The 18,362-nt window shown below is 41.1% G+C and overlaps 1 pseudogene; it reads right to left on the bottom strand.

The window, feature by feature from the left end:
- Window positions 1-2,230: 2,230 nt before the first annotated feature.
- On the bottom strand, window positions 2,231-4,009 carry LOC115305268 (annotated as a pseudogene).
- Window positions 4,010-18,362: the final 14,353 nt, after the last annotated feature.

The raw sequence follows: 18,362 nt of genomic DNA on the forward strand, positions 1-18,362 counted from the left end.
AAGAACCAGACGAAATCCTAGAATTTCGTAAGTGAACCTAACTTTAGAAATAACCAGTTCTGACTTCTCATGTTACAGAAAACTAAGCAAAGCATTGAAGGAACCAAGAGGTTTGCTCAAGGTCACATTGCTAGTTAGTGGTGAGAACAAGAGCAGAACCCAGGATGCTTGGCTCTAAGCTGAGCAGTTTCTGATCAGGTGGACCAAAGCCAACAACAGCAGAGAAACTTTCAGTCCAAGAATACAGATATCGCCAAGTAGAAGAACAAACCTGAGGGATTTTCAGCAAGGATAGTGGATTCCAAATGAAGTGTTTTGTGTTCAGAGAAAAGTTCTGTCTTCATCCATCTGTGCATGTTCTGTTGCCCCCTCTCACAGCCAAGGCTGAGGCTACACTATATGCTCAGTGTGTTCTGAACACTGCTTCATTATCCTGTGACTTTCCAAGTGCTGTTCTCTGTGCCTACAGTCTCTCACTGCTGCCCACATGTGAGAAAATCTAAATCTGTCCTTGGAGAGAATCAACTCAGATCCCATTACTCTACAATGTCTTCTCTGATTTTACCAATACACCCTCACTACTGCACTAGCCACAAATGATCAACCACCACTCTGATTTTCCAGGACACTTTATTTGTATATTTCTTATTATGATAACACTTTCTACTTTGTGTTACAGCTATTCTTTATACCTTGTATTAGAACATAAGCTCTTTTAGGGCAGTGGCCATATTTCATCTTTTTGTTTGTTTGTTTGTTTTTAGTTTCTTTTTTGTTGTTTCTGTTGAAGTATAACTAGCATACTATGCATTATATTATTCTATGTTTACTATATAATGATTCAACAACCCCACACATTTCTCAGTGCTCATCAAGATATCTACTCTTAATTCCCTTCATCTGTTTTATGCATCCGTGTATCCACTTCACTTTGACAACCAACAGTTTGTTCCCTCTATTTAAGTGTATGGAGTTGTTTTTATTGCTTGTCTCACTTTTTCTTTCATTGTTGTTCTTGTTGTTTTATTTCTTAAGTTGCTATGAGAGTGGAACCATCTGGTATTTTTCTTACTCTGAATAGACTTATTTCACATAGTTTTATTCCCTGTAGGTCCATCCATCTTGTTACAAATGGCAAGATTCCATTTCTTTTTATGGCTGATTAATATTCCATGATAGATAGATGATAGATAGATAGATAGATAGATAGATAGATAGATATTACATCTTCTTTATCCATTTATCTATCAAGGGACAGTTCGGTTGCTTCCATGTCCTGGCTATTGTAAATTATGCTGCAATGAACATAGGGGTGCATACATCTTGTTGAATTCATGTAACTAAAAAGCTTTTTCCCTGAAAAGGAAACCAGCAACAAAAGAGAAAGGGAATCTACTGAATAAGAGAAGATATTTGCAAATGCTATATCCAGTAAGAGGTTAATACTGAAAATACAGAAAAAATGTACACAACTCAACATCAAAAAACCCCAAATAATTAACTTCAAAACTGGGCAGAAGAATTGAATAGACATTTTTCCAAAGGAGACATACCAATGGCCAACAGACACTTGGAGAGGTGTTCACCATCACTAATTACAAGGAAATCTGAATTAACACTACAATGAGATATCACGTTGAATCTGTCAGAATGGCTAAAATCAAAAGGCAAGATAAGCAAGTATTGTTCAGAATATGGAGAAAAAGAAACCCTCATGTACTGTTAGTGGGAATGTCAGCTGCTGCAGCCAGCTGAAAACAGTATAGAGGTTTCTCAAAAATAAATACCTATGATCCAGTAATTCTGTTACTGGTTATTTTTTAAAATAATCTATACAGACATTATAGAGGTGGGGCTCAAGATTACCACCATGAGTGAAGAACTGCATGCTCTACTGACTGTGCCACAGCTACTGGATATTTAACCAATTAAATAAAAATGTTTTTTCTAGTTTCTTTTAATAATAATATTTTAAAGCCAATGATTCAAGTAGACATGTCAAAGAAAACAAAAAAGGAGAAGGAGCAAAATGCATTCTTCACTCCACAATATACACAGAGCTCTATTAGTGGTCCCCCACCAACATCCCTTGGGAGGCCTACCTTTCCATGGTATCAAGAATACCATCCATTATTATGCAGAGAGGACCTGATTGGATTCAGGTGTGATGGTGTCAAACCAAATATGTACGGACACAGCTGAGTTCAAGTTCTTCACTTTCAGCCCTAATTTAAATGGGGCTAGTGCCCCAGCTGTCCTGGATCCCATGGGCAAAGTACACAGCAAGCCCAATCAGCATCCAGCCACCAAATCGGGCCCAGGTGGCAGCTGTCATCTGCATCATAAGGTAAACATTCACAAAGATGCTCAGGAGTGGGAGGAGAGGCAGAGCAGGGACCTTAAAAGGAAGGGGACTGGAGTTCTGTGGTTGTCTCCAGATGACCCCCGTGATCCCAGTGATGAGCACCAGGAGCAGCACAACCACTGAAATCCACACTGGGTCCCCAGAGAGCAGAACTGGTGACTGGGTCAGCACCAGACAGAGAAGAATGATCAGCAGAACAAGCAGTGAGGAGCAAACATAGACAACCCGGCCAGAGAGTGGAGTGGGGATGGAACTGCCTGGAAAAAATAGTCCCTGTAGACTCAGCTTCTCTGCTACAGGTCCATTTCCCTCCTGCACCTCTGCTTCATTTTCCTCATTCCTCCTCTCAGGCTGATACCTGACAATAAGAAGACAAATCGCAACCAAGGAGTGAGAAATCAGGGACCCAAGTGACCCTAGGTCCAAGATATCAGTGACTCCAAAGAAGAATATAGTGGCTGCAGCAATTCCAACCAGCATAATGGTCATCAAAATAGTGATTCGGTAGTAAATCAGATGGGTAAAGAATTGGAACAGGAAGCCATCCGTTCCCATCCTGTCTAATGCCCAATTTATGGGCCACCATAAACCCCGAAAGCCGGCAGAAAGAAGGCACAGGAAAACCAAAGCTACAACATAGTAGGCAGGGACCCAGCCAATGTGGATAAATACCTCAGGCAAGGTGCTCCCAGGTTGGAGCTGGTAGTAAGGCACCATAAGTGTAAGTGCTAAAGAGACACCAAAATACATCAAAAAGCAGATGAACAGTGAAATCAAAATGCCCATGGGGATGGAACGTTGGGGATTCTGGGCGTTTTCAATTTTGGTAACAACGTAGTCAAAACCAATAAATGCATAGAAACAGGTAGCTGATCCATGGAGAATCCCTTTGAAACCAAAAGGCACAAATCCTCCAGAGCCCAGAGGGCCCAAGCTTGAGGTGTCATTGAGTCCAGCAATTCTATAGTCCTCTTCTGTGAGTTTCCAGTTGTGCAGGTCCCCCTTAATGAAGCCAGAGATGATGACAAAACTGAGAACCAAAAGTTTCACCGATGTGACCACTTTGGCAGTTGTTGAAGACCAAAATGACTCGATAGACCAAAACCTCCTGAACTGCATGAAGAATAATAGAAAACCCAGAACAAAGAATTCTACATATTCTGTAATGACACGGGGAATGTGCTCTGAGATGCTGTCTTGCAGAGTCTGAGAGAGCCTGTTCCCACGCAGGTTGTTAAAAGTTAAGACCCATGTGCTAAACACAATGGTCATACCAACAACATAGGAGAGGATAAAGCTCCAGCCACTGATGAAGGCCCAGAGTTCACCTATAGTGACATAGACGTAGAGATGTCCAAAGGTAGAATGGGGAACCCGGACAGCAAACTCTGCATAGCACAGCCCAGCCAACAAGCAAGACAGGCCAGCCAACAAAATGCAAATCACAAAAGATGGTCCTGCTTTATTGCTGATCACCTCACCAGCCAGGACATACACACCTATACCCACTGTGCGGCCCACAACCTGGTTCACTATATCCAGAGTGTTCAGTATTCTCCATGGGGCATCCTCAGCCACTGGTGCCCCCAGCGTAGGCCTGCGTAGTAGTTTCTTACCAAATCTACTAAGTGCTTGGCACAGCATTCTAGCTGGAATCAAAGAGGATCCAGGATCAGAGAGCTGTAGCAAGCCCAGGGAGCAGAGTCTGGGGTCAGGATCAGTGAGGCTGAGGGAAGCCAAGTTGTTTTGGGGCTGCTGAGGTCCGTTACTCAGGCTTCAATGCTGCTGGTTTGTATTGCATCTGGTATGTGACAGCTCTTCATAATGCCTAAGTAAACAATAAATATTTACTGAACAGTGGTGTTCAATCAACTAATGAAGGTTCACAAAAACAGCTCCGAAGTCCCATGTAACCTGTTTCAGCTCGAATATCACAGAAACTGTAACAAAAGATGATAAAAAATCAAACCCCCGCTGAAAGTGCCAAATTTCTCTCAATATTCTTTTTTACAAACCACGTGGCAATATCCCATTTGAGTTGGGGCACCTGGGTGGCTCATTTGGTTAAGCATCCAACTTCAGCTCAGATAATGATCTCCCCATTTGTGGGTTCAAGCCTTCAGTGGGCTCTGTGCTGAAAGCTAGCTCAGAGCCTGGAGCCTGTCTCCAGAGTCTGTGTCTCCCTCTCTCTCTCTCTGACCCTCCCACCACTCATGCTCTCTCTGTTTCTCTCAAAAATAAATAAGAAATTTTTAAAAATCCCATTTGAGTTTATCTAACTCATGTAGCTTCATGGACTAATTAAGCTGTAGGACACAACAGGGCATGAATTTCTTGTGCAGTAATTTACACATGGGATGTTTGGTGGAGCTTATGAATAAGTTATGACACATTAATTCATGGACTTAAGGGGCTTCTTGCAGTTACAGAACCATTTCTTAAATATCAGCTGAGTTTAAAATACAAATATTGGTCCCACTGTCTTAAAACTCTTTACCCTCAAATCAATACCCAAGGTCAGATGGCCCCATTTATGCTCATTCTGCATGATCCATTTAGCTGTACTGATGGCAAGGAATGCACAGTCCAAGCCTTCCCTTTACCCACCTAGGCCCACAGGGGTGCAGTGAGAAGAGAGGATGAGGAAGAAAGAGGCAGGGCCTTTGTAACTCCATGCAAGAACTAGAGGAACCGGCTGTATGGTGATGAAACACTGGAGAAATGGGTGCATAAGCCAAGCAAGTATCCATTACTAAGAAATAAGGTCCAGAAAGGCCATTTTGTGAATTCTGACATTCAGTAAACCTCACCCAAAGCAATCAGGCAAAACTTACTTCAGTTTGTATGTCCACAGTTATGAGAGTATGATGAGTAGGAAGGAAAGAAGTCAGTCACCCACCTCGGTTGCTCACTGCCAAAACAATTCCTTCTATCTCCTCCCTCTCTGGGTTCCGGGAGAGAAGGTGAGCTCACTTCTGCAGACAGTCTCCTCACTGACAACACCTTCTCTATAAACACCTTGGGCCATCTGTGATGTCAGCGTCCAGCCGCCTTGAGATCCTGCCCTGCTTTGAGAGCTTATATTAAAACACGTACTTGTAACTCCCTATTAATTTTCCTCTATTGTTATTTTTCAGTCGCTCAAATCATGATCTTAGTATGCCAAAACATTTTCTTAATGAGAGAATCCTGCCTATGGTTCCTCCTTCCCCTCCTCTGCTGCTACTATTCAAAGGGCCCCCTCCATCAAATGGAGCAAGACTTTGGGTGAACAATTCACAGAAATGTCCCAGAAATGAGTAGTGGAGAACAGAGGAAACAAATTCATGCGGCCCCTATTTTCCTCTCTACTCAGGCTTTGGTTTTGAGAGAATTTGAGGAAATGTGATCAGGAGTTTTTAAAGAGAGTAAGATCAAGTCAAAATCGAAAATTCTTTTCTAAAGATTATAAAAAGGAGTCCTAAGGTTATGGGTCAAAGCTTCTGTGTAGAAATCCATCCAGACTCCTTATTTGCCACCCATCAGTTCCAATGTTATGATTTACTAACAAACACACAACGTAGACAGGGTCAATACTTAACTCATGAAATCTTTCCACACTGTAAATGTCATTGATGTGTTCCCCACCCACACTCAGGCTTCAAACCCTTCCGTGGTTCCCACTGCCCTTCCCATATTTCTTCCTTCCTTCCTTCATCATCAGACCTGTGCTGATTCATCTAGACTCATACCCTGTCCAGTTCCTGGTCCAGCTGTGAAATTCCACACTCACTCGGTTACATGTCTCTAATGCTCTCTTGTCCCTTCACTTAGCTAACCCTCAGTTTCCTAGCAACCTCCCCTGACCCCTATGCTACCCTTCCTGTGAGCTCTCACAGCACCTGCTTATCCCATGTGCCATTTATCATAATGCATCAGATTCCAACTAGTCTGCCTGTGTCCTCTATCAAAGTGTGTGTAAAATGCTCAATAAACACTTGAACAAATACACAAACTGAGAATGGAAACCTGAAAGAGAACACAATCCAGAATTCCTTTCTAATTGTGAGATACATGCTTTGTAGCCAAACAATAGTTATAATCCAGATTTAGGTAAAGATATAAATTGTATTACCATCCTTTTAGAAGGCAAGCAAAATGAAAAGTGTTAAAGAAAACAAACTGATGAAACCTTGATGCACATGTTTCATGGCAGGTATAAGCCACACAAGGTGACAAGAAATTGTCAGATTTTTTGAAGACATCATGCTCAGGCCCTATAAGGTAAGCGGGAGGCCCTAAGGCAGAGGTTCTCACTTCGGGGACAGAGGGAGGCCTAATGAAGACACTGGGGAACAGTTTCAAAGTTCATATCCTGTCCCTCTGGGTATCTTGTCCACTAGCCTTGTCCTTCCCATGGCTGCTCTAAATTACTCCAAATGAAAGGAAATTGTCCTCAATTTCAAAGAGAAGAGATTATGAAAGCTTTCTTCATGGAAAGCAGCACAGTTTAGCACTTAGGAATAAGGCTCTGCTGGTACACAGTTCAGGTTGAAATCACAACTCAACTTTATACCGGGTACTCCAGAAAAATTAGTTACCCTCTTGGTGCTTTAGTTTCAATAACAGTCAAATGAGAATAAAAGTACCTCATGGGATAATTGTGAGGCATAAGAGAAATGATGCCTATAAAGTACTTAGCCCAGTGCCTAGCAAACAATATGTACTTAATATAATCTACATAAAGGATTAATATTGGAATCTGATCCAAATTCCCAAACTTTGAAAATCAATTAGTCTTTATAACACTTCTAGCCCCAAAATCATCCACTAAAATTCGAGCCCGTTAGTTACCATGCCCTTATGAGACAATGAAAACAGTTTTAGTCCATACATTTTGCCTTGAAATGCTAAGTGCCCTGATTGGACACCCTCCTACATGGTACTAAACACTTGGAGGTCCTAGGCTTACTGGGTTAGTCCAGGCATCATGAAAACGCAAGCCTCAAATATCATCCTCCTCATCGCCATCATAAATATTTTCGCCTATGGATGTCTCATCTTATTCATAGAAGAGGCAGTGCTGGGTACTATTGTGTTAAAGAGCAATGAACATTATGTCAGAAATGCTGGATCTGAGCTTTGGCTCTTCCACTTCACTATATAAACCAGGGTAATTTGCTTGATCTCTCTAAGCCTCAGGTTTCCTCAACCACAATGAACCTTACTTCACTTTCCTTACAGGATCAACATAAGAATTTGACGAGAAGATACAAAATATCACCCACTGCTGGTGGGAGTGTAAGTGGGGTCACCATCCTGAAGCTCAATGTAGTGAACTTAAGATGCACACACACGCCCAACCCGTAATCCCTCTCTGGTATATACACCCCAGGGAAACTCTTTCCTGAGTCTATAAGGAGGCTCATGTGAGCACGTTCATCACAGGACTGTTACTGAATTTGGAGCTATGCCAGCCTCTGTTCCTAGAGGAATGCATAGGTAAAATGTGCCATGTGTACACAATGAAATATTACTTAGCAGTCAGAAATAAAAAGGTAGGTTAAAGGTAACAATATGGGTAGACTTCAGAAACAACGTTAAGTAGCAAAAGTAGAAGTAGGATGAGATATACAGCACAGTTACATTTATGTACGTTTATAAATCAGCCTAAAAGTGATGCATTTTTGTCAAGGATATGCTTATACCTGTTAAAAATGTCAGGTCATTCTCTGCTAAAAACCTTCCACTGTTTTTTTTTTTTTTATTCAGAGAAGAAGCCAAAGTCTGCATTTACAATGGCCTATAAAGTCTTACAGTATTTGTCACTGACCCACCTACTACTCAGCCTCTGTTTCTCTCTCTTCCCACTCATATTTCTCTAGCCTCCTAACCATTCTGGCTTCCTGATATACCAGGCAAGACTGTACATCAGGACCTTTGTAATGCTATCCCTATAACCATACGACTTCTAGCCCAGATAGCCACATGGTTGCCCACATCACTGCATTAGGTAAGATAGCACATGTGTAGTACGGCCTTCCTTAATCACCACATATAAAACTGCGATCTGTTTCTAACCACCCACAACACCGTATCCCCATGCCCTCATTGTCTTCATAGCACCTCTCACTATTTAAGGTACTATATGTTTTACTTAATTTTTTGTTATTTGCCTCACACCAAAAGATGTAAGTTCCATGAAAGCAGAACATTTGTATTCTTTTACTCTTGGCTGTATTCACCTCACTACAACTGTGTATTTGTAGAGTGAATGAATGCATGTAAATACACATATAAAGCATGGATTGGAAGAACATATGTTAAATACACTAAAGCAAGTGGGTCCAATGAGGAGGAAAAGAGAGAATAGAGATCAGGGTGAAAGAGGTAAAATAAGGTGCATTGCAAAGGGGTGACAGGAAGCAATGAAGCTAATAGTACACGACTGAGGAAGGGGTTGACTCCACTCTGTGCACTTCGGATTCAACAAGGAATTACATGAGATAATCTTGTAGGAGTTAACTTGAAGGGTAACTGGATCCTGTAGTTGTCAGGACATGAAGAATACAGAGAAGGAATACCTGCAAAAAGAGGGCGGAGAACAAGGGAAGATGGGGCACCCCTCCTACCAGTTCCCCCTGAACCTATTTCCCTTTTCCAATTCCTCTTTGTCCTTCAGCTCCTTCAACTGTCTCTGGAGGATTCTTACTGGGCACTAAGGATGCTTGTACCACTTTTCTTTCTCTGGGAAGTCATCTCCCAGCCACCTACCTCCCCACAAAGACATGATAGTGATTCTTAACATTCGTTGAATTACAGAGACCTCTGAGATTGGCCACTCAAAAAAATGTCCTACACTCTCCCGAAGTCCATCCATGGACCCTGAGCAGGAATCTCAGAGGAGGGCCATCTGAATGGCAGGGTCAGAGATGGGTAATGATTTGATATTTCTGTTTCCTTCAGCGGGTGTTTTGCAGGGTGGTCCTTGTATTCTTCCTACTTTTACTGAAGATGAGGGACGATGGGCTGCAGACAATGTATGAAGATACCAGGGAAGCAGCCCAAGGAACAAAACATCTGGGAATTAAATAATCACATTTCATGACTCCAACATAAGCAGGCAGAAGAAACATGAACAAGCAAGCTTACTGAAGACAAAGCAAACCAATGATTAGGAATCCAAAGAGAGCCTACCACAAATCCAGCTTATAACAATACACAAAACATCATCCTCAAACGCCATGTTCACAAATGCCCTTTTTCTGTGCAGCAATCTACAATTATTCCAATAGTTTATATTCAGTCCAGACTCTATGACCCAGCTGTCAGAGCCCCACCCTAATTCTCCCCCTACCCTCAGGCCCATCACCTCCTTCCTAACTCAGCTCTTCACATCCTGACTTACCCTTCCTGTGATGAGCCCTTGGCCTGAGTAAGTGCCTGCCCTGACAGGGATGCTCTCCTCACTCCTTTCGGTCTAGTGTGGTGCTCTAACTCTTCTCAATCTTTTTCTACAACATTTCCACTTGTGTTTAGGATGCCTTTCCTGAGCCATCCTGACTGGTCACCATCTCCAACCTCCCTCCAAATCCCATCAGTGCTTACAGACCATCCTGATGCTCAGCTAAGACTAATTTTCTCTTTTTATCTGCTGGTGTCCTGGACGTATCACTTAAATACCATTATAATCTAAAAGTTTCCAGAGGTCAGGGCCAGGATCTATGTAACTCCTTCTGGATTCCACACCCTCACCTCCAACCTCACTACCCATGACAAGGATCTGCACATAAGTGAACAAAGCTACCATAAGAGGCATTTAGGATAGAGAAAATGCATTTATAGATGTATTGATTGGATACTATACCTTGAGATTCCTAGAGGAAATTTGTTTTGTTTTGTATTTTGCTTATTTATTTGGGTTTTTGTTTTTGTGTTTGTTTTTAATGGAGAGAATGGACCCAACAAAGTTGTCAACTGCAGCTAAAATGGGTACAATCCTCTATTTCAAACACATTTCCAGAGTCATTGAGGGTCCTGGGTCCGTGAGTTTCAGTTTCATTGGGATGTTGAAAGAAGATGCTGAAAGAAATGCATGAAGATGGCAGAGAGCCTGAAGCCAGGTTATATGAAATCCATAATGCCCACAACTCCCCATTCCCTTCCTTTCCCCCATGTATTCCTCTCAACCTCTGAGCTCCTTCCAAACTCCAAAACCAACGTTGCATCCCAAGTCTCCCAGAAAAACTGCTGTAAAGCCCAACAATCCACCCACTAAACTGCAGGCTGTCTTCCTCTCCAAGCCAGCCCCAACCACTCCACTTTGTCCTGGGGGTCATTGTGTTCACTCTTCTGTCTCTAATAAAGGCATTGCCCTCATTCTGGATATTTCCTTTTCAAAACATTTTCCAGGGCAGTAAGTTCTACTGGCTCCCCTTGGTGAGTGTTAACACTCTGGCCAATCAGGAAGTTGGCCTCTGGCTCCTCCTGAATCACCTCAAAGAGAGTCTGAATACCAGTTGTTTCGCTAGAAGTTTGACAAAGACTTGAAGGAAGGCTAATAGGGTGTTAAACAATTATTTTACTTCTCAAAGTTTCAGAGAAGTGTATTTAAATATAACATCTGCAGAGATCATATCAATTCTCTGTATCCAAGGATAGATCCTTTCTAACCTCAAAGTATATGAAAACTCTCTTCCTCCTTAAAATTTCAGAACAATGAAGAGTCTGGAGCCAATCAAACTAGTGGCTCCAAAACAATCAAGTATAAAGCTTTTTAGAAAGTGAAGCTTTCCTAGAGTTTCTCAAGTCCTAACACAAGCACCCCTGCCACCGAGGTAGGGTGCAGTCATGAACACAGGAGCAGAGGCTTCAAGTTCAGGGCAAGAGTTGTATGTAATAGTAAGTGTTGTGTACGTGTACACCAACATGTCCAAAGGTGAAACGGTTCACAAGGCATATGAAAAGGCAAACATAACAAAATCCACCATGAACACTGGGGCTGAGTCTCGCACCCAAGGACAGAAGAAATTAGTTTACAAAATCAAATGAAAAATGGAATCTTTCCAATGTCTCTTACTATTTGGCTTTCTCTAAAAGTCTGTGTTCGATCATGGTCTTTCATTATTGATTCTACAAATATACTGATTCTCATTTAATCAGCACTGCAGATAAAGCAGGAAAAGCACAGAAATCCCTCCACACAAGTTGGTTACATCCTGCAGTTGAAAGGAAAGAATAAATAAATACATAATATGAATATATATTGTTTGGATTTGTATTCCATGCTGCAGAGAAAAGGGAAGCAAGAAAAGGTGAGGATGTGCTCAGGGTGGGTGTTGTAATTATAAAATGGGTCATCCAAGACAGCCTCACCCTCACACTTTGTGCAATTGTCACCACCACCATCTCCAGAACTTGTTCATCTTCCTCAGCTGAAACTCTGCACCCATAAATAGTAACTCCCCATTCTTCCCTCCCTGCAGCCCCTGGCAAACACCATTCTATTTTTTCTCTCTGAATTTGACTACTTTAGGTACCTCATATAAGTAGAATCACACAATATTGTCCGTTCATGACCAGTGCATTTCACTTAGCATAATGTCTTCGAGGTTCATTCAGGTTGGACCATTTGTCAGACTGTCCTTCCTTTTTAAAGCTGAATAATATTACATTGTGTATATCCCACATCTTGTTCATTTGTCCATCCACTGATGGATTCACCTTTTAGCTGTTATGAATAATGCTATTATGAATACATGTATACAATTATCCTTTTTTGAGTCCCTGCCTTCAATTTTGTGGGATATATACCCAGAAGTGGGATTCCTGGATCCTATGGTAATTAGATATATAGTGTCTTGAGAAATCATCACATGTGTTCCACATGATGCACCATTTTACACTGCCACCAGCAATGCACAAATGTCTCAATTTCTCCACAGCCTTGCCAACTATTGTTCTCTTCTCTTACATCCTAACAGCTGTGAAGTGGTACTTACCTACTCTTGAAGAATACAAGGAGGCCTGTAGGGCCAGGACAGACTGAGTGCAGGGGAAGCAGTAAGGGATGATGTCAGAGAGAAAGCGGAAAGACAGAACCTTCATGTAGGGTCTGAGAGTCAGTGGGAAGACTTTGGCTGTTAATCTGGATGAGATGGAAACCCTAGAAAAAGTGATAGTTTCACAGAATGCCTCCTGATTTTCATCTTCTGTGAATTAAGTATTGAGTTCCTAAACTAAGAAAAGACCTCCTCCAGAGTTTGAAAACAAGGCATGGAGACAAGTTTTGCAGAGTTTCAATAGATGTCTGATGCATCTGACAACACAATAAGGGCAGAACAAGCATGTTCTTGCCTCAGCCTCCCTCTCTACATGCCAAAGCACAGATGCCATACAGCCATCCATGGGGGAGTAACATGATGGATTGATTTTACTGGTACTGTTCACTCCCTGGATTATCTCTGGGCAGGACTCAAACACTTAAATAGCAAACAAAAGTCATTTTAGTATCATTCACTATTTTAGGTTATTTCCACCAGTATTGTGAATAGTGGAGAGCTGACATGGAGATAAAGGATGCCTCTTCCAGAACCTTGTGAAATTAAGGACTGAAAAGATTGAGGCAGGGAGACTCTCAGAAACGGGACTGTAAGCATTTGCATCAGGCACTTGCAAGCCTTGCAAAATTAAATAGGTTAAACCACTCCCAAGCCCCAGATGCCTCAGGAAGGACTGTCAGAAGCATCTGAGTAGCTCAGAGCTGGACACACAAAGGGGCCCAGAGGGAAGCCTGAAAATACATTTCTTTTTTTTTAATTTTAATTTTATTTTTTTTTAATTTTTAATGCCTTTTATTTATTTTTGAGAGACAGAGAGAGACAGTGCGATGAAGGGAGAGTCAGAGAAAGAGAGAGAGATACAGAATCTGAAGAAAGCTCCAGGCTCTGAGCTAGCTGTCAGCACAGAGCACGATGGGGGGCCCCAAACCCACAAACCGTCAGATAATGACCTGAACCAAAACCGTACGCTTAACCGGCTCAGGCACCCAGGTGCCCCTAATTTTTATTTTTGAGAGACAGAGAGAGACAGCACGAGTAGGGGAGGGTCAGTGAGAGAGGTAGACACAGAATCTGAAGACAGGCTCCAGGCTCTGAGCTAGCTGTCAGCACAGAGCAGGATGCGGGGCCGGAACCCATGAACCGCGAGATCATGACCTGAGCCAAAGCTGGATGCTTAACCAACTGAGCCACCCAGGCACCCCTGAAAATACATTTCTGAGAGGTAAATAATACTTCTCATAACCTCACTTCCCTCCAGAAAACAGCAATGAAAGTTTCTACTTTTGATGAGACGTCCAAGAAGTCATATATTTTCTCAACAACTAACAATATGGATAGAGTGGTTAATCAACCACCATTTAAAAATGTTAGAAATACACACATATGTGTGTAAATAAGGGGATGACATAAAGGATAGAGAAGAAGAGAATAATGGGGTTGCTCCTGCTAGCAAAGGAGGAGAGACAGAAAATATTTCCACTCTTAGTTAGTAAATAACTAATTTCTCTTTCAAGGAAACAGGCCATGTGCTCATAAGTTTTGTGTGCTGCTTTTCTTTCTATCTGACAACCATCTAATTCTTCTACCACTTGCATCACAGTATGATCACAACCCACCCCCTGGGTACATAGACTCCACAGGTTTCCTCACGACATTGTGCTCATCACATTTCCCTTCTCTGTGGGTCTTTACAGATGTCCTGGGTTATATTTAAGATTTCACACATTTATAATAAAAAGGGGACTCTCCTTTCTAGGAAAAGGCTGCTCTACCCCCTTTCCTCGAGTAGGAAAATAATAGACCTAAGTGGCAGTAAAAGTCATATTTCATTCATTTATTCATTCATTCAATAAATATTAAACACCTTCTGAAGGCACTCCTCATGCTTGATGCTACAAACACAACTGAGAGGGAAAAGATATGTTCCCTGTCTACCTGGCACTCATTGTCTTTAACTTGTTCATATATAATATCCCTGTCTACAATGTGTAACACAAATCTGATGATAAAAGCCATCAGTCTACAAAACAACTTTGTATGGAAAGTTGACTTTCTATAAAGCAAGTGACCTGTGCTTTTCAAAACTGTCAATGTCAGGAATGACAGGCTGTGGAACTGTTGCAGATTAAATGAAAATAAAGAGACATAACAACGAAATGTAATGTATAATCCTGGATTGTACCTGGATCATAAAAAAATACTCTATTAAAAAATGTACAATTAGTAAACTCAGATTATGAACCATACTTCACACACACACACACACACACACACACACACACACACTGATACATTGGACAGAGCAAGCAAATGGGGCAAAATATTAACAATTGGTCAATCCTAGTGAAAATAAATAGGTGTTTACTATACTATTCTTGCAAATTTCTATAAGATTGATATTTTGCAAACTAAGAAGAAATAAAAATGTCCCAGTAGTAAATGTTTTGACTTCTTCCCTGAATGCCCTTTATAAATGTATTTGACATGACTTTTGGTTTAAACCAAATCTCACCCAGAATGATTTAGTCTCAAATCAGTAACTTTATTTTTTTTCATTTTCTTATTAAATTAAAGGCCTGTATGTAGATAAAGAAGGAAGCCACAGTTCATGTGGAAGATATGTGAGCTTTAGTTGATCATAGTGTTGGTTTTATTATTTATATTTTCTTTTCTTTTTTTAATGTTTTATTTATTTTTGAGAGAGAAAGAGAGAGAGAGAGAGAGAGAGAGATAGAGTGAGAGAGAGAGCATGAGCAGGGGAGGGTTAGAGAGAAAGGGAGATATAGAATCTGAAGCAGGCTCCAGGCTCTGAGCTAGCTGTTAGCACAGAGCCTGACATGGGGCTCAAACTCACAAACCACGAGATCATGATCTGAGCTGAAGCCAGATGCTCAACCGACTGAGCCACTCAGGTGCCCCTTTATAATTTATTTTCAACTTAGTTTCCATATAACAGCCAGTGCTCTTCCCCACAAGTGTCCTCCTTTATGACCATCACCCTTCTTCCCCTTTCCCCCTCCCTCTACAGCCCTCAATTTGTTTTCAGAATTCAAGAGTCTCTCATGATTTGCCTCCCTTTTTCTCCCTAACTTTTTTCCCCCTTACCCTACCCATGGCCCCCTGTTAGGATTCTTTTGTTAGACCTATGAGTGAAAATATATGGTATCTGTCCTTCTTCTCCTGATTTATTTCACTTAGCCTGGCACCCTTGAGGTCCATCCATGTTGCTACAAATGGCCAGATTTCATTCTTTCTCCTTGCCATGTAGTATTCCATTGTATAGATAAACCACATCTTCTTGACCCATTCATCAGTTGATGGACATTTAGGCTTTTTCCATGATTTGGCTATTGTTGAAAGTGCTGCTATGAACATTGGGATACATGTGCCCCTATGCATCAGCACTTCCGTATCCCTTGGGTAAATCCTGAGCAGTGCTATTGCTGGGTCATAAGGGAGTTCTATTGATAGCTTTTTGAGGAACCTCCATACTGTTTTCCAGAGCAGCTGTACCAGTTTACATTCACACCAACAATGTAGGAGGGTGACCATTTCTCCACATCCTTGCCAGTAACTTTAGATCAGAGGATTGAGTGGGAAGAAAGAACTCCTTTGTCTTTGATTTATAACAAAAATTGTCAGCAAGCAAAATTGACTGGAAAGAGATCACAATCTTGCTTCATGTACATATGGTTACAAAAACTTCACCTCTCATTGACATTTTGTGAGACTAATACACACTAATAAACCAGGGCCCTAGACTTGAACTCCAGAGGCATTGGGGGAACATTGCAGAAGCTGAAGACAGAAAAATGGTACCTGGCACAGATTGCCAGGTATATGTGGAAGAATGAGGATACATGGAGAGAGCAGTGAAAGGGAACCAGATTTGTTGAGCTGTAAGCAATGCACATATGTTATTTCATTTAACCACCATAACAACACAATAAAATAAGTATTACTATTACACTTACTGACTGAGACAGACATTAGGCAACTACCATTTAGCCAGTATAAGGAAGAGCTGAAATTTGAACTTGGCCCATTGTTACTTCAAAGACTCCACCCTCCAACCTCCACAAAGAAATACAACTCAAGGGCATGGCTATTAACGGAGTATTTGAGACAGTTTTTTCTTTTGTGCACAGTTTAGCCTCTGCTGATGTCTTCTCATTCCTCCCAAATAGCTACTGATAAGTGAGTTAGAAGTGCTGGGATCAAAGTTAAAAAAAAATAGTGAGTGGGAGGTGCCTGTGTGACTGTGTTGGTTAAGCATCCAACTCTTGGTTTTGGCCCAGGTCATGATCTCACGGCTTCTTGAATTCAAGCCCCACTTTAGGCTCTGCACTGGCAGCATGGAGCCTGCTTGGGATATTGTCCCTCTCTCTCTCTCTCTTTCCCTCCCCAATTCATGCTCTCTCTCTCTCACTCTCTTGAAATAAATAAATAAACTTAAAAAAAGTGCTTGGCCCATTAAATCTGAATGCTACATCTAAATCATATCCTGCTAAAATCCAAATCAAATCTAGAGTATTTTAGGTGACAGGAAAGATTCCAAAGCATCTCATATCCATTCTAATAGTTCCTAGATATGATACTACAACTATTGTAAAATCCTGCCCACATTAGTCCATCTCCCTTTGCTTGGCTTTTAGTGAAAAAAATAACAGGAAAATAGATCTCTAAATGCCAAATATAAGTCACACTTCTGAGATTTCTTTCATCATCCTATTCTTTCATCTCTCTGTTCCAAATCTTTTCTAGTCACTGCTTCATCCTTAAGAAGAAAAAAAACCCTCTTCAGTGCAGCTTAGGAAATTCTAGAGAAAAAAAATGAAACCTGGATTTTCATTATGTAAAGTAATATAGGCAGACAGAGAAGCAGACATTTTCTAAAATGGGAGTCGAATGGCAAGATTTGGTTGCAATTTCCCTGACAACACAAATCCTTACAGGTTTGAGCTTCCCAAACCTCAGCAATCACCCACAGCTTCAAGACACAGCCCACACACACCATAAAGAAACTTCTGTCACAAAAGACAGTCTCAACTGGGACAAAAAAGGACAGGAACATAGATTGTTCCAGTTTAATGAGCATGGTTTAATGAAACATCATTTTGGGCTCCCCATATCACTTGACCATTTGGTCCCCAGATTGGACTGCCAACCAGGAGCTACTGGGAATATTTGCCAGAGAATGCCAATGTCTTCTTATCCTTACCCAGAAGAGCCAGGACCAGAAGAATGTCAGTTCACCCATCATTCCAAAATATGATTAAACCCATTTAAGAAGTAAAACATCATGGTGATGCTGGAAGAAAGACTTCAGCTATGTCACATTGATCATTCTGACTTGGCTGTTGTTGACAACAAGAGATCTGACCAATTACAATATATAAAATGGGCTTTTGTATCCCCCATGGTAACTCATACTTGTAATCAACTTTGAGCATTGTTAGTATTTATTAATCATCCATGGAAATAAGCACAAAGACCAATGAACATCAGACATGGATATAAACTTCTTTGCCTATTTTTGGATCTACTTGTTAATTTTTTAATTATGAAGGAATATGGACTTGAGATCAAGAATAATGAGTATTCTGAACATGATATTAGTAAAAGAGGATCAACAGAGAAGATAAAGGATTGCCTTTCTGTTTTAATTAAAAAAGAAAAAGAAAAAGAAAATCCAAATTATGTCCAGAAACAAGGGGACTGACAAAGCAGCCTCTAAGGATCCTGATCTTATCCAGGGAAATGGCAAAAAATTCTGGAATAAATGTAAGGAATGCCACCTGAACCTCGCTGGTTTCAGATACTTGGAAATCAGCAACCTAGCCCTTAATTCAAGTCAGCTGACATGAAGTCACTTAGACACTTAGTATCTTGTCCACACTAGACCTCTCTCTAGTAGATTTGAATGGTTTGCAAATATTGCCTATCTAGGGTCAGCC

This window comes from Suricata suricatta, chromosome 10, assembly GCF_006229205.1.
Source record: "Suricata suricatta isolate VVHF042 chromosome 10, meerkat_22Aug2017_6uvM2_HiC, whole genome shotgun sequence".
Lineage (NCBI taxonomy): Eukaryota > Metazoa > Chordata > Mammalia > Carnivora > Herpestidae > Suricata > Suricata suricatta.